Source organism: Pristiophorus japonicus, chromosome 15 (assembly GCF_044704955.1).
Source record: "Pristiophorus japonicus isolate sPriJap1 chromosome 15, sPriJap1.hap1, whole genome shotgun sequence".
NCBI classification, from domain to species: domain Eukaryota; kingdom Metazoa; phylum Chordata; class Chondrichthyes; family Pristiophoridae; genus Pristiophorus; species Pristiophorus japonicus.
In genome coordinates, this window is record NC_091991.1 from 158,882,387 (window position 1) to 158,905,537 (window position 23,151).

Below are 23,151 nucleotides of genomic sequence, written 5' to 3' on the forward strand. Positions count from 1 at the left end.
CTTCCACCCTGGGGAAGCTGGAACTAGCTGAAGAGCTCTTGCAGACAGCCCGCCCAGTGCTCTCAACCTACTTCGCTCTGTCCATGACAAGATATGTAGGTATTCCTCCTAATGTAGAGAGCCTTGGTCACCTCCATTGTACAACAGTGGACTGCAAACAGGGTGATGTGGGTTATATCCCCTGCTGAAGCCTGAAAGGAGGCTGTATCTGTTAAGTATGGAAGAACTCCACAAGACTGAGTACTGTATGCTAAAACTGATGTGACCTTAGTCTCTTTAATACAACTCCAGAGTGCCTAAGCAGCATGGCAGACAACCTTTTATACTCCCTTGCACGAGGTGTGCAGGTGACCCTTGGGCCTTTAACAGTTGCGCCCTCTGATGGCAAGTCTTACACAGTTACAATGTTTACATATGTAACATCACTCCCCCCCCAAAGTCTTTGATACAAATTATTTACAAGTTGAGATGATCTGGGGCCCTATGCTCCTTGGTTGATTGTCTGAGTTCTGGCATGGGTGAGTTGGTCGGACCTTTGCTGCACTGTGGCGCGGCTGGTCTGACAGGACTGTTGGGAATGGTGGGTTCATCCTCTTGATTGACAGCGAGGTCAATTGCTGGTTGGGTGCGTGTTGGTGGATCGATGATGGTGATGTCCTCTTCAGGTTGTTCCTGGTTGTCGGTGAACTGCAGTTTGGTCTGATCCAAATTCTTTCTGCACGTTTGTCCATTCAATAGTTTGACTATAAACACTCTATTCCCCTCCTTGGCCAAGACAGTGCCAGAAACCCATTTAGGATCATGACCGTAATTCAGGACAAACACAGCGTCGTTAACATCAATGTCACATGATACAGCCGCGCGATTGTGGTACATGTTTTGCTGGTGACGCCGGGTTTCCACATGATCATTTAGATTGGGCTGGGCTAGGGAGAGCCTGGTTTTGAGTGCTCTCTTCATTAACAATACTGCAGGGGGAACCCCAGTGAGCGAGTGAGGTCGCATCCGGTAGCTGAGCAGAACCTGAGATAAGTGGGTCTGCAAGGAGCCTTCCATTATGCATTTCAAGTTCTGTTTGATAGTTTGGACTGCCTGTTCCGCTTGACTGTTGGATGCGGGCTTAAATGGGACAGACCTGACATGCTTGATGCCATTGTGGGTCATAAACTCATTGAATTCCGAGCTGGTGAAATACGGTCCATTGTCACTGACAAGGAGTCGGGCAAGCGATCGGTGGCGAACATAGCCCGGAGGCTTTCAATGGTGGCAGTGGATGTGCTGGATGACATGATTACGCATTCAATCCATTCAGAGTAAGCATCCACTACAACTAAAAACATCTTTCTGAGAAAGGGGCCAGCAAAATCTACGTGGATCCTGGACCACGGTTTGGAGGGCCATGACCATAGACATAATGGAGCCTCCCTTGATGCATTGCTTAATTGTGAGCATGTATTGCACTGGTGTACGCATGACTCTAAGTCCGAGTCAATGCCGGGCCACCAAACATGCGACCTGGCTATAGCCTTCATCATGACTATGCCTGGGTGGGTATTGTGTAGGTCGCATATAAACGTTTCCCTGCCTTTTTTTGGCAAAACCACACGATTACCCCATAAGAGACAATCTGACTGGATGGACATTTCATCTTTGCGTCGGTGAAACGGCTTAATTTCATCTTGCATTTCCCCGGAAATGGCCAACCAGCTCCCATTGAGGACACAACATTTTACAAGTGATAGCACAGGATCCTGGCTGGTCTAGGTCCTGATCTGGTGAGCAGTGACGGGTGACCCCTTGCTCTCAAAAGCATCCAAGCAAGTCTGCGGGCTGCACCATTTCCACCCCGGTAGTGGGCAATCGTAGCCGACTGAGGGCATGAGCACAGTTCTCCGTGCCTGATCTGTGGCGAATAACATAGTCATAGGCGGACAATTTTAGTGCCCACCTTTGCTTTCTGAAAACAGCAAAATGAGCGGTTTATGGTCGGTTTCAAGCTCAAACCAAAGTCCAAATAGGTATTGGTGCATTTGCTTAACCCCATATACACATGCTAACGCCTCTTTCTCGACCATACTGTAGGCTCTTTCAGCCTTAGACAGACTTCTAGACGCGTATGCAACCGGTTGAAGTTTGCCCGATGCATTGGTTTGCTGTAACACACAGCTGACCATGTACGAAGATGCATCACAAGCTAGCACTAATCGTTTACACGGGTCATACAGTACAAGTAACTTATTAGAACAAAGTAGGTTTCTGGCCTTCTCAAAGGCTGTCTCTTGAGATTTACCCCAAACCCAGTCATCACCCTTAAGTAGCAACATGTGCAATAATCAAGGGAATAATGGAGGCATGTGAAAAAGGAACAGCAGTAGTCATGGGGGATTTTAACCAACATATCGATTGGTCAAATCAAATCGCAAGGGGTAGCCTGGAGGAGGAATTCATAGAATGCATACGGGATTGTTTCTTAGAACAGTATGTAACAGAACCTACAAAGGAGCAAGCCATCTTAGATCTGGTCCTGTGTAATGAGACAGGAAAAATAAACGATCTCCTAGTAAAAGATCCTCTCGGAATGAGTGATCACAATATGGTTGAATTTGTAATACAGATTGAGGATGAGAAAATTGTGTCAGAAACGAGCGTACTATGCTTAAACAAAGGGGACTACAGTGGGATGAGGGCAGAGTTGGCTAAAGTAGACTGGAAACAAGGACTAAACGGTGGCATAATTGAGGAACAGTGGAGGACTTTTAAGGAGCTCTTTCATAGTGCGCAACAAAAATATATTCCAGTGAAAAAGAAGGGCGGCAAGAGAAGGGATAACCAGCCGTGGATAACCAAGGAAATAAAGGAAAGTATCAAATCAAAGACCAATGCATATAAGGTGGCCAAGGTTAGTGGGAAACTAGAGGATTGGGAAAATTTTAAGCAACAGCAAAGAATGACTAAGAAAGCAATAAAGAAAGGGAAGATAGATTACGAATGTAAACTTGCGCAAAACATAAAAACAGATAGTAAAAGCTTTTACAGATATATAAAACGGAAAAGAGTGACTAAAGTAAATGTTGGTCCCTTAGAAGATGAAAAGGGGGATTTAATAATGGGAAATGTGGAAATGGCTGAGACCTTAAACAATTATTTTGCTTCGGTCTTCACAGTGGAAGACACAAAAACCATGCCAAAATTTGCAGGCCACAGGAATGTGGGAAGGGAGGACCTTGAGACAATCACTATCACTAGGGGGGTAGTGCTGCACAGGCTAATGGGACTGAAGGTAGACAAGTCCCCTGGTCCTGATGAAATGCATCCCAGGGTATTAAAAGAGATGGCGGAAGTTATAGCAGATGCATTCGTTATAATCTACCAAAATTCTCTGGACTCTGGGGAGGTACCAGCGGATTGGAAAGCAGCTAATGTAACGCTTCTGTTTAAAAAAGGGGGCAGGCAAAAGGCAGGTAACTATAGGCCAGTTAGTTTAACATCTGTAGTGGGGAAAATGCTTGAATCTATCATTAAGGAAGAAATAGCGGGACATCTAGATAGGAATAGTGCAATCAAGCAGACGCAGCATGGATTCATGAAAGGGAAATCATGTTTAACTAACTTACTGGAATTCTTTGAGGATATAACGAGCATGGTGGATAGAGGTGTACCGATGGATGTGGTGTATTTAGATTTCCAAAAGGCATTCGATAAGGTGCCACACAAAAGGTTACTGCAGAAGATAAAGGTACGCGGAGTCAGAGGAAATGTATTAGCATGAATAGAGAATTGGCTGGCGAACAGAAAGCAGAGAGTCGGGATAAATGGGTCCTTTTGGAAATCAGTGGTTAGTGGTGTGCCACAGGGATCAGTGCTGGGACCACAACTGTTTACAATATACATGGATGACCTAGAAGAGGGGACAGAGTGTAGTGCAGTAAAATTTGCAGATGACACAAAGTTTAGTGGGAAAGCGGGTTGTGTAGAGGACTCAGAGAGACTGCAAGGAGATTTGGATAGGTTAAGCGAATGGGCTAAGGTTTGGCAGATGGAATACAATGTTGGAAAGTGTGAGGTCATCCACCTTGGGAAAAAAAACAGTAAAAAGGAATATTATTTGAATGGGGAGAAATTACAACATGCCGTGGTGCAGAGGGACCTGGGGGTCCTTGTGCATGAATCCCAAAAGGTTAGTTTGCAGGTGCAGCAGGTAATCAGGAAGGCGAATGGAATGTTGGCCTTCATTGCGAGAGGGATGGAGTACAAAAGCAGGAAGGTCTTGCTGCAACTGTATAAGGTATTGGTAAGGCCGCACCTGGAGTACTGCGTGCCGTTTTGGTCACCTTACTTAAGGAAGGATATACTAGCTTTGGAAGGGGTACAGAGACGATTCACTAGGCTGATTCCAGAAATGAGGGGGTTACCTTTTGATGATAGATTGAGTAGACTGGGTCTTTACTCGTTGGAGTTCAGAAGGATGAGGGGTGATCTTATAGAAACATTTAAAATCATGAAAGGGATAGACAAGATAGAGGCAGAGAGGTTGTTTCCACTGGTAAGGGAGACTAGAACTAGGGGGCACAGCCTCAAAATATGGAGGAGCCAAGTTAAAACCGAGTTGGGAAAGAATTTCTTCTCCCAGAGGGTTGTGAATCTGTGGAATTCTCTGCCCAAGGAAGCAGTTGAGGCTAGCTCATTGAATGTTTTCAAGTCAATGATAGATAGATTTTTAACCAATAAGGGAATTAAGGGTTACGGGGAGAGGGCGGGTAAGTGGAGCTGAGTCCACGACCAGATCAGCCATGATCTTATTGAATGGCGGAACAGGCTCGAGGGGCTAGATGGCCTACTCCTGTTCCTAATTCTTATGTTATTATGTTCTTATGTTCCAGCAAAGTGCTTAACTCGGGTAGAAAGTTACCAAAATAGTTGAGGAGTCCCAGGAACGAACGCAGCTCCGTCACATTCTGTGGTCTGAGTGCATTCTTGATGAACTCTATCTTTGAGTCCGTGGGTTTAATGCCGTCTGCGGCAATCTTTCTCCCAAAAATTCGACCTCTGGCACCAGGAAAGCACACTTGGAGCGTTTCAGCCCGAGTCCCACTCTGTCTAGTTGACTTAGAACCTCTTCCAGGTTGTGCAGGACCCTTGGGCCTCCAGCAGTTGCGCCCTCTGGTGGCAAGCCTTACACAGTTACAATGTTAATATACATAACATTATCAGCCACAGGAAGTGGTGTCCATGCCCTAGCATGAGGCTCAAGGCAGCAGGTTATATAACTCAGTGACAGCCTCCTTTGTGATGCGGAGGCACTTGAGACCTTGCTCCTCTGAGGAGTGCATGTTGGAGAAGTGCTCCATGAAGACTCGCTGTGGGCGAGTACACAGTACCCTCCTCCTCCCTCCTCTGCAAGCTGCTTCTGTCTTCCTTGCTGCTCCCCCTCCTACTCCAGCCCAGAAGGCAGCCCTACCAGACCACCCATGACTGCAGTACCACTGTTTAGAAGGCAGCCAAAAATGGTGCAGCACCAGCAAAATCTTCTCAGCATTTAGAATTATGTTTTCACAGTCAGAAAACAAGCCAAGAAATTCACTGTAGGTCAACCAGCAGCCTCAAATGACAAACTAGCAACTAACCTGTATATAGATGAGCCCTATATGTAACACTGCCGAAGGGTTCTTCCTGCCTGTTAGTGCCACAGGTTGCTGCGCATGTTTATCGTGGCGAATCAGGCACTGGGGCTCACAATATCACAATATTTGACTCATTGTCAATATCCAATATAGCGAGTGATGCATTTCCTGATTGTAAGAAATGGGCGTGACGCCGTCAAATTTCTCGCCCATTGTTTCTCACTTTTATATTAGTCTTAATCATTATCACTTGGTTACCAAACAATAATGTATCTAGTGAACGAGGAGATTCCAGGGGAACACCATCATCATCATAGGCAGTCCCTCGAAGCGAGGATGACTTGCTTCCACGCCAAAAAAGGATGAGTTCACAGGTGTTTCAATGAAGGACCTAATATTCCAGGTCCCGAACTACATCCTGAAGGATGGAAGATGCCTGTGCGTGGATTTTTTTAACGTGTGGTGGCCACCACACGGGCTTGACAGAGCTAGGTCTTGGTCCAGCGGCAAGGATTACCCAAGACGACTGGAGACCTGCTCTGCTAGAATATCTTTAGAATATCACTGCAAGTGAAATAATCACAACAGCAGCCAATTCCATTAAAGCATCACAGTGTCATGTTAAAGAAAGACTTGCATTTATATAGCACCTTTCACGACCATCGAATGCCCCAAAGCGCTTTACAGCCAATTAAGTGCTTTTGAAAGTGTAGTCACTGTTGTGATGTAGGAAATGCAGCAAACATATATGAATGATAATCTGTTTTTTTAGTGATGTTGATTGAGGGATAAATATTGGCCAGGACACCGGGGATAACTCCCCTGCTCTTTTTCAAAATAGTGCCTCGGGATCTATTGCATCCCCCTGAGTGAGCAGACGGGGCCTGGGTTTAACCTCTCATTCGAAAGACGGCACCTCCTACAGTGCAGCGCTCCCCCAGTTCTGCACTGGAGTGTCACCCTAGAATTTTGTGTTCAAGTCTCTGGAGTGGGACTTGGACCCACAACCTTCTGACTGAGAGGCAAGGGTGCTGCCCACTGAGACACTGGCTGACACTCAAGTGCTAGACACACGGAGGGTAGTTTTGATAGTGACAGTGTAAAACGGGCGATATCAAATCAGCCGCCTGTTATTCATCTTTCCCGATTTTCACTTGCATTCACTTCAATGGCGATGAAAATCGGGAGAGATCGGCAGCTGAATGGGTATCATCCATTTTACAGCATGACCCAAAGTCAACATTCGCCCGACAGAGCCTCCGTCATGACTACAGAATAGTAACAGACCTTACTGTACTCCGACAAAAGACACACAATTGCCAAATTCAGAATCACAGATGACAAACAGCAAGATAATCTTTCAGTCAGTGGATGATGAGAACTTCTGTACTTGTGCAATCCACTTGGTGTTTTCATTGTGTCCTCTGTTGGTAAAATATTCATTTACCAGGGAATAGACTGTGTGCATTCCTATACTGAAGTAAACGTGTTTAAAGGATTACTGCCAATCATTTACTTTTCAGCTGGTATTGATTCCTGCCCCTCCCCCTCAACATTCACGCCATTGTACCAAATTAAAGTCTGCTTCAACTTTTAGCAAATGATATTCAGATAAGATGCTTTATATGTAGTGCAGATATTGCTCAATAGGAGGTACAACTCCACCAATGTAAGTCTGTAACAGTGCACACTCATACACAGAGAAGAATATTTAGAAGTAAGTTGTACAGGTATTGCTATTTGTAAGCTGAAGTTTGCAGTTCTCAGTAATGTCCCTGCACCATCCACACAGCAGCAACTCGGTGACTGAACTGCTGGCAGGAGAAGGTACTCTGAGTACCTGCCTGTTGTCACAGCACAAATCAGCTGCAACCCCCCCCCCACTCTCTTCTGTTAGGACCCTTAAATTATCACTCCTTAATATATATTTTGATTTCCTAATAAGAAAATAAGTCAAATTGTTTGAACTAAGGTGCTGCTTGAGAAAATCATATTTCATCATTTCACGTTAACATGACGATTTGCAACTCTCTCACACTGACTAACTAATGCACGTTTTGAAAGCAATTGAAAAGCATAGACTTTTAGATACCCAGATAGATTTAAGGATGTTTATTTCCCTGGAGCGTGATATAAATAATGTTTTATTTTCTTCCAACAGTATACTGAATGTCACACCATGTATCTGAGGAACAATATCTAATTCATCTCATGATCTTATTCATTATTTTATTTTTAAAAGGTCTAGGCGTGTCAAACTGGAGAAAACGTTTTGGATATTAAAAATGTTGCTTGCTATTAACACACTACAGGTTATCACACACAAATAAGCTCTTGTTAAAAGATAGATTCACAGGAAAATAACCAAGCAGCTTACCTCAGAAACGCTATTCTCCGTCTTGCTCTGCAGTTTATGTTCAATAGCGTGATGTGCTCAGTGGCTTTTCACTTCGATCTCCCCAACTGAAAATGAAAACAATTAAATTTTGTGTAAGGTATTTATTGTCTGGGAGTTGGGCCCTGGGGCTGCACTGATCGAGCTGATCGTCCCCTTTTCCCTAAATGGTATAGTCATGTGCTTTGTGCCCGGAAGCTATTTCTCTTTCAGCCGCAAAACCTTTATAAATACAGCATTCACTCTTTTGATGTAGTTATTAGCACACGGCATGGACGCACTTTTCTCATTTTGTTTGGAAAGCTTATGTCAAACTTGCATGGAAATGAGAACTTTTACTGTTTTCTTTCATTTTAACAGGACTACAGAATAAGGAGAGCAGATCTGCTTTCACTGGTAGAGAATGCATATTCCTCGAATTTAAGACTTTTGTCATATTCCATCATTATCCCGCCTCCCCCCCTCCCCCCACCCCATTTGCCCCTACTTTTCTTTGCTTTTGGAGACGTTGAAGTACTGTAATGAGGAAGAGATTTCACACCAGGTAGAAAATCATGCCTTAATTACCAACCTGAGAAAATGGGATTAGTAGGCAGCATTCAGTCAGAAACGTATATGTGCACTGTCCATAGCAGAATGTAGTCGTTCAGTAGAAAGGGATTAAAAGTTTTTAATGTGTAGTCGGCAGACTAAAGCAATATTTATTATCTGTTTTTTAGAACTTTATCAACACAAGTCAAAGCTTAGAGAGTATATGCTATTTCTGGAGCCTTGTTTTATTCAGATGATCTGAAAACATGGTATCAGGCGAATGTTTTATTGAATATTCTTTTTTTTAAATCCATTGATGATACTATTCATTTAACAAATTTTGAATAAGAGTACTACATAACACAACAATAAATTACAGCAAAGTTTCATACAGGCTGAAATGGAAATCACCAGGCTCTTTTTATTGGACAAGATGCATTTAACAAGAAGAATACAATCGTAAACATCAGACAGTGACTATTGGTGTGTTATTTTATTTCAAACTTGTATATCATGTAAGGGCTATGTTCAAAATGGTTTTAAAATATATAAAAACTTTAACTTGAGGTGTTTTTATTCACATGGTTATAAGGTCATCATTAACAATCCTTTTTATGTTTTAATTAATCATAAAAAGTCAGCCTAGCAAAAGGTTGAATTCACTTTCATATTATTTATGACTTAGTGCATTGACTCCAAGAAATACAGCGTCCGTTTAAAAACCAAACAATGTTACTAATGCTTATACATTATTGGCTGAAAGGGTTTGTAAGCCCTGGATTGATTGCGGTTATAAATTTCTTACATGTTATCAATGCTTTGTCCATTGAACAGTAAATTGAGAGACTTACCGAAATGTCTAGGTTACCAGCAAACTTCAGCTTGTCAGGTTTAGGTAAGCCTGAATGCAAGGGGAAACGGCTGAGTCTCCAACTTTAAGTTCAGCACAGTGAGATGTGAGTGCAGTTGTGCTTCAAGTCCACAGGCGGTGTATCTAGCCTGGCCTGGCAAGCGTTGAGTGCTGCCACTCAAGGCCTCCAGGCAGCTCTGGGTGCTCAGCCTTTCCTCCAGTCCACTGCAAGGCTTCTTGAGGGCTCATCACAAAATGTCAGGGTCCATGTGGTCTTCATGAAGGCTTTCAGATACAATCAGACCTCTTGTCATGTACATGACTGTAAATCAGCCTTGACAGCCTTCTCTACCGTTCCAACCATCTGTACCAAATTTGTCAGCAGGCGAAATTGTGAGAGAAATACAAGGGAAAAGTGAGACGGAAAATTCGTTATTTATTTAAGTTGATTGTGCTTTTGTTGCAACCAATGACCTGAGCATGCAGGTTTACAATCTACATTTGCACCAATAAAGTTTTTTTTTTAAATTCAAATTGAATTCACATCTGTCTGCCTTGAACAGAATTAAAAGAACCCTTGAGCATTAAACGCAGGGAAATCAAATGTTCCTTGTCAGTAGCACCAGCTGTCATTTAACAAGGTACATGGGTTTTACTCTTTCAAAATCCTAAGCCAAAAAAGTCATAAAAGCAAAAGATTACAACATAAGGACTAACAATTCTGCATCTAATTCTGTTTTACCAAATAATACATTGCACTTTACAAATTGTATGTGCTGGTTTAAGCGGTTTAGCCAGCTCTAGGTACAGTTCAGCGCATCTACTTACAATGAACACATCCTTCATTAGACGAGTATTGAAATACTGCTTCTCTTTGTTTGCCTCATTTACAGCTGAACAAAAGCAGATGATTTTATGTATACAGCAGAGGAGCCACGTGCATAACTTTTAGTGATGGATCTATTTCTGTCTTTGATTTACTAGATCTTGATAGCAGATGGGAGGAAGCAGTGAAGGAACTCTTTGGTAAGGTGCAGAGACTGAAACTTGCTCCCCCCCCGCCTCCCCGCTAATAGGTCAAGGTGGACTAAGTGAACTCTGAGAAACAGAAACAAACTGAGCTAGTTGCGAAATAAAAACATAAGGACATAAGAAATAGGAGCAGGAGTCGGCCATTCGGCCCCTCAAGCTTGCTTTGCCATTCAGTAAGATCATGGCTGATCTTCCACCTCAACTCCACTTTCCTGCATTATCCCCATATCCCTTGATTCCCTTAATATCCAAAAATCTATCGATCTCTGTCTTGAAAATACTCAACGACTGAGCCTCTACAGCTCTCTGTGGTAGAGAATTCCAAGGATTCACCATCCTCTGAGTGAAGAAATTTCTCCTCATCTCAGTCCTAAATGGCCGACCCCTGATTCTGAGACTATGACCCCTGGTTCTGGACTTCCCAGCCAGAGGAAACAACCTCCCTGCATCTACCCTGTCAAGCCCTGTAAGCACAATGTACCAGGCTTGAATGATTTAGGGGGTGAAATTCATATTGAGCGGTAGAGTAAAGTGAATTTCCCGCCCGCTTGAAAATCAGGTGGAGTGTAATACAGGCGGCCGATTCGCGAAAAGCTATTTTGAGCTACTGCCCAAGTTTCACCCCTCTATGTCTCATTTCCCACAAACATTATAACCTAGAAGTTACTGTTGATGGGATCAACAGACAAACACTTAATGCATTATTACATGAGTCGCTCTGCTATTTTAACACAGCCATTTAACTGATTTGTTTTAAATGGGTTGACATCTCTGCTAAAATAGTGAACAGAGGAAGCGGGTTAAGTGTTCATTTCTGACATCAGAAATCAGTAGTTATCAGACTGCAGTGATGGTCTGGATCTTGCTGGAGCAGGGAACCTCGCGATTTGTGTCGTCAGTTAAACCTTTTCCTGCACCCTTCAGCTCAAAATCTTTTGCACTGTAACTTGCTGGGAGGTGGTAATGGTGTGGTGGGGGCAACGGGGCATCTGGCTCCCCGGTATTTGCTCCGTTTTTTTTGGAGTAGGCTGCTTTTTCTGGCCGAACTTAAAAATCCCCAGTTTCCTCAATCAATTTGCAAAGCGTAACTGACTTAGTTACATTTTTTTTCTCAAAAGGGGGGCATTTCCAGCCACCGACACCGATTCTGGCCATTTAGGCAACTTTGGCCAGCTAATACTTACTCCAGTTCTACTTAGGCCAGCTATGTGGCCACTCGAGAAAACCCTTGCAGATTAAAGAAATCGGCGCAGGTAAGTGCAGCAGATGCCCGGACAGCAGCAGCAGGAACGGTAAGAGAGAGGGGGAGAGAGAGGTAGGGGAGGAAGAGAGAGGTGGAGGGAGGGAGAGGGGGTGGGGTGAAGCCTTTGACCGGGAGGGAGGAGACCACTCGGTCTGGGCTAGGGGGCGGGAGAACACACCGGCAAGCCCTTAGGCCAGGGCTAGGGGCGGGGAAGCAGACCGGGAGGCTGTAGACAGGGCAGATAGGTGGGGTGGGTCATTTCGGCTCAGGATAGGTGCAGGCCGGCCCGCTGCCATCCCGGCCGAACGGACCCCGCACGCACCGGCCCGCTGCCTTTCGGCCCGAGAAGGAAGCGGCTTCAGTTTCCAGCCCAGCCTCAGCCCTTTCTCAGGGCCCAAGTATCCACACGATAAAAAACGGGCGCCCCTCCGAGCTGGGGCCGGAAAAAAAACGAGCGATTCTGGAGCGCCCTGCAGCTCCATGTCTGCTTGGCGCGGCGCCCAGGGGGGCGGAGCCTACCACTCGCGCCGATTTTGTAAGTGGGAGGGGGCGGGTACCATTTAAATTAGTTTTTTTCCTGCCGGCAACCCTGCGCGTGCGCGTTGGAGCGTTCGCGCATGCGCAGTGTGAAGGAAACATTGGCACTCGGCCATTTTTGTAGTTCTTTGTAGTTGTTTAATTTTTGAAATTTTTTTAATAAAAGCACATTGCCATCAGCACATCAGCACTGAGAAGGCTGCAGGAAGCCTCAGAAAGTTGAGGCAGCCATTTCCCACCCTCCCCCCCCCCGCCCGCCGTCGGGAAATGGCTTCCTCCTCCCCCCCCCCGCCCGCCGTCGGGAAAGGCTGCCTCCTTCCCCCCGCGGGAACGAACGGCTGCCTCAACTTGTGAGGCTTCCTGCCGCATTCTCCCTGGCTGAAGCACTTTCACACAGGTAGGAAGATGGTTTATTTAATCTTTTCTTTGCTTATAAATTTTTATTCAGGTTGGATTTATTTGTATAATATTTGTATAAGTATAAATAAGGATTTATTATGGAATTTAATGACTTCCCTTCCCCCCCCCCCCCCCCCCCCCCACCTTGTTCTGGACGCCTAATTTGTAACCTGCGCCTGATTTTCTAAAGTGTAGACAAGGTTTTTTCAGTTCTACAAAAATCTTCACTTGCTCCATTCTAAGTTAGTTTGGAGTATGTTTTCACTGTGGAAACTTTCAAATCAGGCGTCAGTGGCCGGACACGGCCCCTTTTGAAGAAAAAATTCTGTTCCAAAGTGAAACTGTTCTAACTGACTAGAACTGCAGAAAAAAAAATGTGGAGAATTGCGATTTCTAAGATAGTCCGTTCTCCACCAGTTGCTCCTAAAAATCAGGCGCAAATCATGTGGAAACTTGGGCCCTCAGTTTCTAACCTCAGCCCTTCTGAGCGTCCCTCATTACCTTAGCAACATCAGTTTTTGGCGCAGGCCTTAAGCTCCGCCCACAAAGCTTAGGGCCAATCGGTGCCGCTCCAAATTCAAAGCTAATTCCGGTGAGACTTGGATTTTTTTTTGCCGCATTTGGGCCACTAAAAAATCATATGTACCTCTTCAACTGCGCCCAAAATCACCCATGTGGAAAATTGAGCCCCAACAGTGTATCTCCTTAACCAATCAGATTTAAGGATTGAGAAAGGAATAGACAAAGAGGGAGGTCCATTTACAGTCAAATCAGGTGCAAAAAGAGAAATAAAAAGAGAGAAAGATTGGATTAAAGAGAGAGAAAAAAGACAGAAAGGAAAAGTAAGAAAAAAATAAAAAACTTGACATTTTTAAAATCTCAAAGGATAATTTACCACCTGAAGGAATGAAATTCCACAGTTTAAACTGTTCAATTTCTGGGACAGAGGGGTTGATTGGCGTTGCATTAACAATTATCATGTTGTTAAATAGGTACTTACACTGTTATTTACCAAACTTGACTTTCTGTGGCGAGTTTAATGGTCAATTAACGTGTAAATCCAGCAAGTTCTGAAAACTAACGGGGAGGTTGAGGGCGAGGTGGCGTTTGTGAGGAGCAAATGGCGGAGCAGCATGAATCTACCAGCAAGGGCTGGAGATTCACAAGTCATGGTGTATCTCTTCATCCCCTGAACTTGCTGGCCGATTTGTGCATTAATAATGGCATGCGTCATTAACATGCTGTTATTTTACGAGCAAGGTTTGGCCCAATATCTTTTATCTTCTTTGAAAATATTTGTTTAAATTAAATTTATACAGCCTGCCTCACCGGCAATATATATTGTGAAGGCCCAAATCTAATTAATTCAATATTTATATTTCAGTTAAGCACATTGGGATGAATTTGAACTTGCAGGAGTGCGTGGCTTTGGAAGCAGATTGGGGGTTAAAAACGTGGACATTGACAGCTCCAGCCTGCCGACTTCCGCATTTAACTCCAGTGCATTAGGCTGCGCGTGAGCAGCCCCCTCAGGAGAGGCAGGTTGTCAATTTCAGTATGTTAATAGCTCATTAAGAGCGCATTTAACTGTAGGTATGTGGGTTTTCCAGCCTTCCTGGAACTCGCCAGTGAAAGCAAGGCGAAAACACAGCGGCCATTGAGGAAGCTGAGAAAGTGACAGGGAAATATGCCAACAAGTACTGACACCTCACAGCTACTTTCTTGCTAACAGCGTGGGCCGCACCCGCAGGTCGGGGCTATAAATAGAGCTAGAGCGCCGGGCCCTGGAATATCGTGGCAGAGGTTTGGCAAATGAGGGTACGGGGCCCCGAAGAGCCAAGGGCCCAGGGACAGCACGGGCCTGCCCAAACTGCGATATGTGTGCGCACTAGGTCCATGCAGCAGAGCAGGTCTCCAGTCGTCCTGGTTAATCCTTGCCACTGGATAAAGGCCTAGCTTTGTCAAGCCCGTGTGGTGGCTGATGTGCAACGGTCATCACACGTTTTTTTAAAAAAAATCCACGCACAGGCATCTTCCACCCCCTCAACTGGAGTTCGGGACTGGAACATTGGGTCCTTCATTGAAACATCCGTGAACTCTCGTGGTAGCAAGTCATCCTCGCTCGAGGGACCGCCTATGATGATGTATGGCTTTCTTGCCGGATTGTGTGAAATGCTTTCTTTTTATAGTACTTGTGCTGAGAGGTTACTTTCACAACTTTGGAGGTTTGTACGTCTGATCTCCACTTTGGAGCTGTGATCTATCAGATCAGAATGGGCATCGCTTCTGCTGTTCACTTTGGATCTCAGATGAGGACCAAGATGACCAGCAGCATCATCAGCAGCAGCACGAGCAGCAACAGCCTTCTGCTCGCAGACCTGCAGCTCCACAGGAGAGAGGGGATCAGCAGAGAGGTGCAGCTCGCAGGAGGCCATACCCAGCACACAGGGTCTACAGGCAGAGGATAAGCCTCCTCCACATGTCGGAACACCAATGTCTCAGGAGGCTCAGGGTATCGCGTCAGGTAGTGGCAGACGTTTACAACCTGCTGGAACAAGACCTGCTGCCAAGAGTGCTGGTGGCCATGTTTTACCAATGGCTGTCAAAGTCACCACCGCCCTCAGCTTCTTTGCCTCTGGCTCCTTCCGGAGCTCTGCTGGAGACATTTGCTGGATCTTGCAGTCAACGGTCCACAAATGCATAGGACAGGTGACTGATGGCTTGTTTGCCAGGATAGATAATTATGTCAATTTTGCTATGGATAATAACAGTCAGAGTGAGTGGGCACTCGGGTTTGGGCTCTAGCTAGCTTCCCACAGGTGCAGGGCGTCATCGACTTCACGCATGTGGAAATTAAGGCACTGACAGATCACCCAGGAGTATTCGTCACCTGCAAGGACTTCCACTCTGTCATGTATGTAACCTTCATGTAACAGCACTGCAATATTGTACATACTTAAGAAATGCACACATTGACCACAGGGGGTGAACTTGTGGGAGACACTCCTCACCTGGTCATCCTGGCATATAAAGGGAGATCCCACGCAGGGTCATCACTTCTTGGTCCTGTGAATAAAGGTTCAGGTCACAGAGTGACCTTGTCCATAGAATGTGCCTCGTGTGGATTTGTGGTATTGTGTAAGGACTTTACAGTGGCGACGAGAATGGCCACCGCTAGCACAGAGGAACGGTACTGTGTTGGTGAGGACTGGGACGATTTCATTGAGAGGCTTCAGCAGAGCTTTGTCATGAAGGACTGGCTGGGAGATGCAGCGGCCAACAAGCGAAGGGCTCATCTACTGACCAGCTGTGGATCTAAGACTTACACCTCATGAAAGACCTGCTAGCACCCGAGAAGCTGGCGGACAAAACCTTTGAAGAGCTCAGCAAGCTAATCAGTGAGCACCTCAAACCAGCGAGCAGCGTACACATGGCCCGACACAGATTTTATACCCACTGACGTCGGGAAGGACAGAGCATATCAGACTTCGTTGCGGACCTCCAGCGCTTGGCCAGCCTCTGTAAGTTCACAGACGCCTGCAGAGGGGAGATGCTAAGGGATTTCTTTATTGAGGACATCGGTCATGCCGGGATTTTCAGAAAGTTAATCGAGACCAAGGACTTGACCTTGGAAACGGCAGCGTTGCTGGCTCAGACTTTTATGGCGGGGGAGGAGGAAACCAAGATAATATACGCGCGCAACCCTGACTCCAACGTGGCGATGGATCGGGGGTCAATATCATAAACACGACTCAGAGCCCAGCAGGCAGGCAAGGGCAGTTCCACACACCCCAGGCTGCAATAGACCCCAGAACAGGTTTTGAACACAGACAATGGCAGTGCGTTCCGGGAATGGGGCCATTGACACCCACTAACAGGGTGCTCAGGAGCAGTCAAAGGGACAATCAGCGAGGAATGCCTGGTAACAGCTCTTTTGTTCACAACAATGGGAATCTCAGTTCATGCTGGAGGTGTGGGGGCAGACATGCTGCCAGGACTTGCAGGTTTCAACAGTTCGTCTGCAGAAATTGTAACCTCACTGGCCATTTATCCAGAATGTGCAGGAAGCCTGCGACCAGGCTAATTTACGAGGCGGATGGACCAGAAGAGGGGTCTGCGAGGCAGGATGACCCGTGGGGCAAATCAATGGACGCTGAAGTTTAGCGGGTTCATGAGGCAAACATTCACAGCTCATATACCAAAATGTCACCTATGACGATGAAGGTCCTATTAAACGGCATCCCGGTACGCATGGAGCTGGACACGGGGGCCAGCCAGTCATTCATGAGCGTTCAACAATTCGAAAAGCTATGGCCACTCAAAGCCAGCAGACCCAAACTAGAACGCATTGAGACTCAATTACAGACGTACACCAAAGAAATCTTTCCAGTGATAGGCAGTGCAACATTAACTGTCACACACAATGGATCAGTGAATCGGCTGCCGCTCTGGATTGTCCCAGGCAATGGTCCCGTACTGTTGGGGAGGAGCTGGTTAGCTGAGATGAACTGGAAATGGGGGGATGTGCACGCAGTGTCACCTGTGGAGCGAAGTTCATGCTCACAGGTCCTACAGCAATTTGAGTCGCTATTCCAACCTGGCGTTGGGAAGTTCAAAGGTACCGAAGTAGTGATTCGCATCACCCCGGATGCCAGACCAGTGCACCACAAAGCCAGAGCTGTGCAGTATGTGATGCGGGAGAAAACTGAAGGCGAATTGGACCGTTTGCTTAGAGAGGGCATCATCTCGCCCGTTGAATTCAGCGACTGGGCGAGCCCCATCGTTCCCGTCCTAAAAGCAGATGGCTCGGTCTGTGGCGACTACAAGGCCACTATCAACTGGGTGTCCCTACAAGACCAATACCTGCTTCCGAGAGCGGAGGATCTTTTTGCCATGCTGGCAGGCGGCAAGCTGTTCACCAAGTTGAACCTCACTTCAGCCTACATGACCCAAGAACTGGCCGACGAATCCAAACTACTGACCACAATCACCACGCACAAGGGACTGTTTGTTTACAACAGGTGCCCATTTGGCATTCGATCAGCGGCCGCGATCTTTCAAAGAAACATGGAAAGCCTGCTCAAATCCATTCCTGGAACGATCGTATTCCAGGACGATATCCTCATCACGGGTCGGGACACTGAGGAACACCTCCACAACCTGGAAGAGGTGCTACGCCGACTGGACCGGGTAGGCCTGCGAGTCAAGAAACCTAAGTGTGTGTTTTTGGCTCCCGAAGTCGAGTTTCTGGGCAGGAGGGTTGCTGCAGACGGGATTCAGCCTACCGAATCCAAAACAGAGGCGATTCGACGAGCGCCCAGACCCCGCAACACATCGGAGTTGCGTTCATTTCTGGGATTCTTGAACTATTTCGGGAACTTTCTGCCGAACTTAAGCACGTTGTTGGAGCTGCTACATGTGCTCCTGCGTAAGGGTTGCGATTGGTTTTGGGGGGACTGTCAAGAACGGGCTTTCAATCGGGCGCGTAACCTACTCTGTTCAAATAAGTTGTTGACGCTGTACAACTCCTGTAAGAAATTGGTTCTGACATGTGATGCATCGTCCTATGGGGTTGGGTGCATGTTGCAGCAGTACAATGCTGAGGGGCAACTCCAACCTGTGGCTTATGCCTCCAGGTCGCTCTCTCAAGCAGAACGTGGATATGGGATGGTTGAGAAGGAAGCACTCGCATGTGTCTATGGGGTGAAAAAGATGCACCAGTACCTTTTTGGCAGGAGGTTCGAATTAGAAACGGACCACAAGCCGTTAACATCCCTGTTGTTAGACAGCAAGGCTGTCAATGCCAATGTGTCAGCTCGCATACAGCGATGGGCTCTCACGCAGGCTGCGTATGACTACACCATCCGGCACCGGCCGGCAATGAAAATTGCGCTGACGCGCTCAGCAGGCTTCCACTGGCCACCACTGAGGGGGCAGCGGAGCAAAGCGCTGAGATGGTCATGGCCGTTGATGCCTTTGACAGTGCTTGCTCCCCCATCACAGCCTGCCAGATCAAAATCTGGACCAACAGAGATCCCCTCCTATCTTTGATTAAGAAATGTGTCCTGACTGGGGATTGGGCGCCCGCACAGAGCATGCCCTAAGGAGGTCAGACCATTTCACAGGCGGATGGATGAGCTCTCCATCCAAGCCGACTGCCTACTATGGGGCAGCCGGGTAGTCATGCCCCAGAGGGGCAGGGAAGCTTTCATCAGGGAACTCCACAGCGAGCACCCAGGTATCGTGCTAATGAAGGCCATTGCACGGTCACATGTTTGGTGGCCGGGAATTGACTCAGACCTGGAACACTGTGTTCGCAGGTGCAAGACATGTGCTCAGCTGGGAAATGCCCCCAGGGAGGCCCCGCTCAGCCCATGGCCCTGGCCCACCAGGCCATGGTCACGCATTCACGTAGACTACGCGGGTCCGTTCATGGGGAAAATGTTTCTCATCGTGGTTGATGCGTACTCGAAATGGATCGAGTGCATAATTTTGAATTCGTGCACGACATCCACCACTGTGGAGAGTCTACGTGCGGTCTTTGTGACCCACGGTTTGCCGGACATCCTTGTTAGCGATAATGGCCCATGTTTCACTAGCTACGAATTCTGGGAGTTCATGTCGGTTAATGGCATTAACCATGTCAGGACAGCACCTTTCAAGCCGGCCTCCAATGGCCAGGCGGAACGTGCGGTCCAAATCATAAAACAAGGCATGCTCAGGATTCAAGGTCCCTCCCTTCAATGCCGCCTATCGCGCCTCCTGCTGGCCTATAGGTCCCGACCACACTCGCTCATGGGGGTCCCGCCCACGCAGCTCCTTATGAAATGTACACTCAAAACTCGGCTGCCCCTCATTCATCCTGTCCTGTCTGACATTGTTGAAGGCAGGCGCCAGTCCCAAAATGAGTGCTATGACCGTAATTCAAGGGGGAGATGTATAGAAATTGGTGATCCCGTATTTGTTCTCGATCACTCTCTTTGGGGCCCAAATGGCTTGAAGGTACTGTAATAGACAAAGAGGGGAATAGGGTCATCGTGGTTAAACTTAACAATGGGCAGATATGCCGCAAGCATCTGGACCAAGTAAAAAAAAAGGTTCAGCATGGACTCTGAGGAACCTGAGGAAGATCATGAGATGGTATTCACACCACCGCCAGTGAACGAGCAACAAGAACATTCAGCAGCATGCACAGTCCCTGCGGTCAGCCCGGACAGGCCGGAATCACCACAGGGGACAGACACTCAGGCCAAGGCTCAACAGCCAGTGCCCCAACTGCGGCGCTCTACGAGGGAGCGCAGACCAGAGGGGGGGAGGTGATGTCATGTATGTAACCTTCATGTAACAATACTGCAATACTGTATATACTTGAGAAATGCACACATTGACCACTGGGGGTGAACTTGTGGGAGACACTCCTCACCTGGTCATCCAGGTATATAAAGGGAGGTTCCACGCAGGGTCATCACTTCTTGGTCCTGTGAATAAAGGTGCAGGTCACACCTTGTCCATAGAATGTGCCTCGTGTGGATTTGTGGTATAGTGTAAGGACTTTACACACTCCATCGAAGTGCAGCTGGTGTGTAACCACGAAGAGATCTTTATACAGGGGTGCGCAAGATTCCCGGGAAGTTGCCATGATGCTTTTGTCCTGCAGCAGTCCATCCACCCTGATCTCATCGCTCCTCGAAGTAGAGTTACCGGCTGACTGCTCGGAGACAAGGGATACCCACTTAAAACATGGCTGATGACACCCGTGAGGAACCCAACCAATGAGGCACAGGAGCAATACAACCAAATGTGTAATTGAGCAAGCTATCGGCAAGCTGAAGACACGATTCAGATGGTGGTGCCCTTCAATATGCACCAGCCAGAGTCTCCAGAACGATTGTAATGTGCTGTGCTCTGCACAACATTGCCCAACAGCGAGGTTTGGACCTGCAGGAGGGGCAACAGTGCACCACCTGACAGCCACATGCAAAAGGCATGTCCCCCTCCCCCAACACAAAGCAGTCCTGCAAACAAACACGCATCCGTTTCACAGCCCCCCACTGCTCGGCAACAATTCAGGTCTTCCCACTCAGCATCACACAACTGAAAAGGCCACTTCTCAGGCAACAACCAAAAGTGGGCAACATGGGAAACAAATAATATTGATGTGACTCATAAATAAAACTGAACTTAACAATCTAGCCTCGTGTAACACGCCCATGTACATACCCTTGTGCAACAAATCTTTACTCTTCCTTTTTCTAGAACTTCTACGTGGTGCAGCTCCCTGTGGCTGCAACAGAGGTAGAGGCAGGCTGCTCAGATCCCTGCTCCAACTGCTGAAATGCTCTTGGTTGACGGTCCTCTGGGCTTTGGAGCCAGTGAGGGCCCCGCCAATGGGACACAAGGCAACATGTGGGATTCTGACTGAGGCGGCAGCGGGGTGGGGGGGGGGGGTGGAGAAGTGGAAGCGCTTTGAGCCGTATCCCCACTTCCATCTCTGCTTTCACCATCATCCCTCTCATGGCCCAGCCGCATTTCCCAGCTAGCAATGAGCTGGAGAACACTTTGCTGCAGATCGTAGGGTGATTAATGGCCAAGCCGAGGATTTCATCAATCTTATTTAAGGGGGCATTCATAGTGTGCAAGCCATGATGCAACCCTGCATGGCTTTTGCATTGCAGCAAATAATCCCTCTCTCCGTCCCCCTAATTTGGGGGTAGGTTTTCGGGTCTGAACGGCTAGCAGGGTCGGAACTCTCAGAACTCCGATATGCGAAAACTCATTGCAGTATAACTGTAGATCTGAAGATAGCTGTTGCAGGGCGTGGAATCTAGTTGGTGCAGTAGGAATTGTACTGAACAATAATTGCTAAATTCATTGATGTGTAGAGAAATATGTGGAGGAACGCCCACATAATCCTTTTCAGGGGCTTTTCGGCAAATAATCTTAACTGCAGTCCGATTCCATTTTGATCAGTTTAAATGCTACTTTTAATTATTCATCTATCCTCCACAAGCAGCAAATTTAAGTATTACGCTCAGCCGTTCAGGTATACCAGACTGTCTTGTTATTGCAAATAAAAACACAGCAGGGGTGTTCGCCCCCATGGTGCAGTGGTGCAAAGCAATTTTCCACTCTTCAAAGAATAGTCACAAGCTATGTTTATGCTGGATTCTGCCCTGCGTTGAATTTTTCCCTCCTAACTGTGCCCTGGAGCTAAGGCTTTGCTCTGATTCCTTTCCTTTCTGAATCCTGTAATAAGGAGGTGTGTCTGTGTTCTCCTGCTATTATTTTCCCTTTATTTAGTTTGCAAAATTGTCTGGGTGCAAATGACGCCACCTCTCCTCTGATCTTCACTGGGAGCAAATGGGGAACGGGGGGAAAAGCCACAGTTCATTTCTCCCTACTTTCTACCCTGAAGCATTTCTTTGTAGGAAAAACTACTGTGCAGTACTGTGATCATGGAATAGTATTTGGAAAAGATTTTTTTTAAATACAAAACTAGCCTGTGTAGTAAAGTCAAAAACATATTCCTTTTGATAAAAGCAGGCATAAGGCGTAAGACTTTTAAAGGACAGAAAATAGTTTTTTTTTACAATAATTTAAACATTTAAATATTTTAAAATATATAAATGTATTTTTCAAAAAATTAAATTTTTGTTTTAACTAATTAATTAAATTCAATTTTGATTAATTGTAAATGATTTTTAAAAATGTATTTGAAGTGTTTGTGTGTTTTAAGGGGTATTCCCATTCATACATACGGAACTTACCACAAGTATGAATGGGAATACCCCTACTCTGATTGGTTGGGCCGGCCCACGTGATCACAGGGATGCGTACGAATCGCTTTAGTCCCTGGGATATGTGGGCCTTTACACAGGCCTACGCATAGAGGCCGAGGACCACAAATCTCCGAACCTCCCGGACCACCAGGTAAATTCGTAGAAATTTTTAAGGTCGGAGGCATCCGCCCGCGGGAAGCCTCCGACCACAAGTTCTGGGCTACTGGATTTGAAAACAAATGCAGAGGATACGCTGCAGGTGAGGAATGGTATTCAGCGCATCCTAATTCACTCATCCAGAACAACCCCAAACCCCAATGCTGCATCTAATTGTTTCTTAAACGATACCAGGGTTTGTACCTCCACTACATTCCAGAAGTCTGTTCCATATGTTGATCACTCTTTATGTGAAGAAGAACTTCCTGACATCAATCCTAAATTTTATCTGTATGTTTTCTCTTTTTATAAAGCATTCTGCAGCAACTTATTCTAGTTGTCCCTGACATGGAGTCATCTTGAACCAGTTCTGTTGTTTTTCAAACTTCTAGTTTTAATTCCTTATGCGCCCAAACTCCTTAATTAACTCCTTTGATGTACAGCCTCTCAGGCAACCTTGGTGATACTTCATACCTATGTACAATTAATAATAGAAAGCAAATGCCCCAGTCATTCTATGCCATTCTCCGCTTATGCGTGCCCCTAGAAACCTCAAGCTTATTCTCGGCCTTCCAGCCAGATATTTATCATAGTTTTTGCTGGAAGTT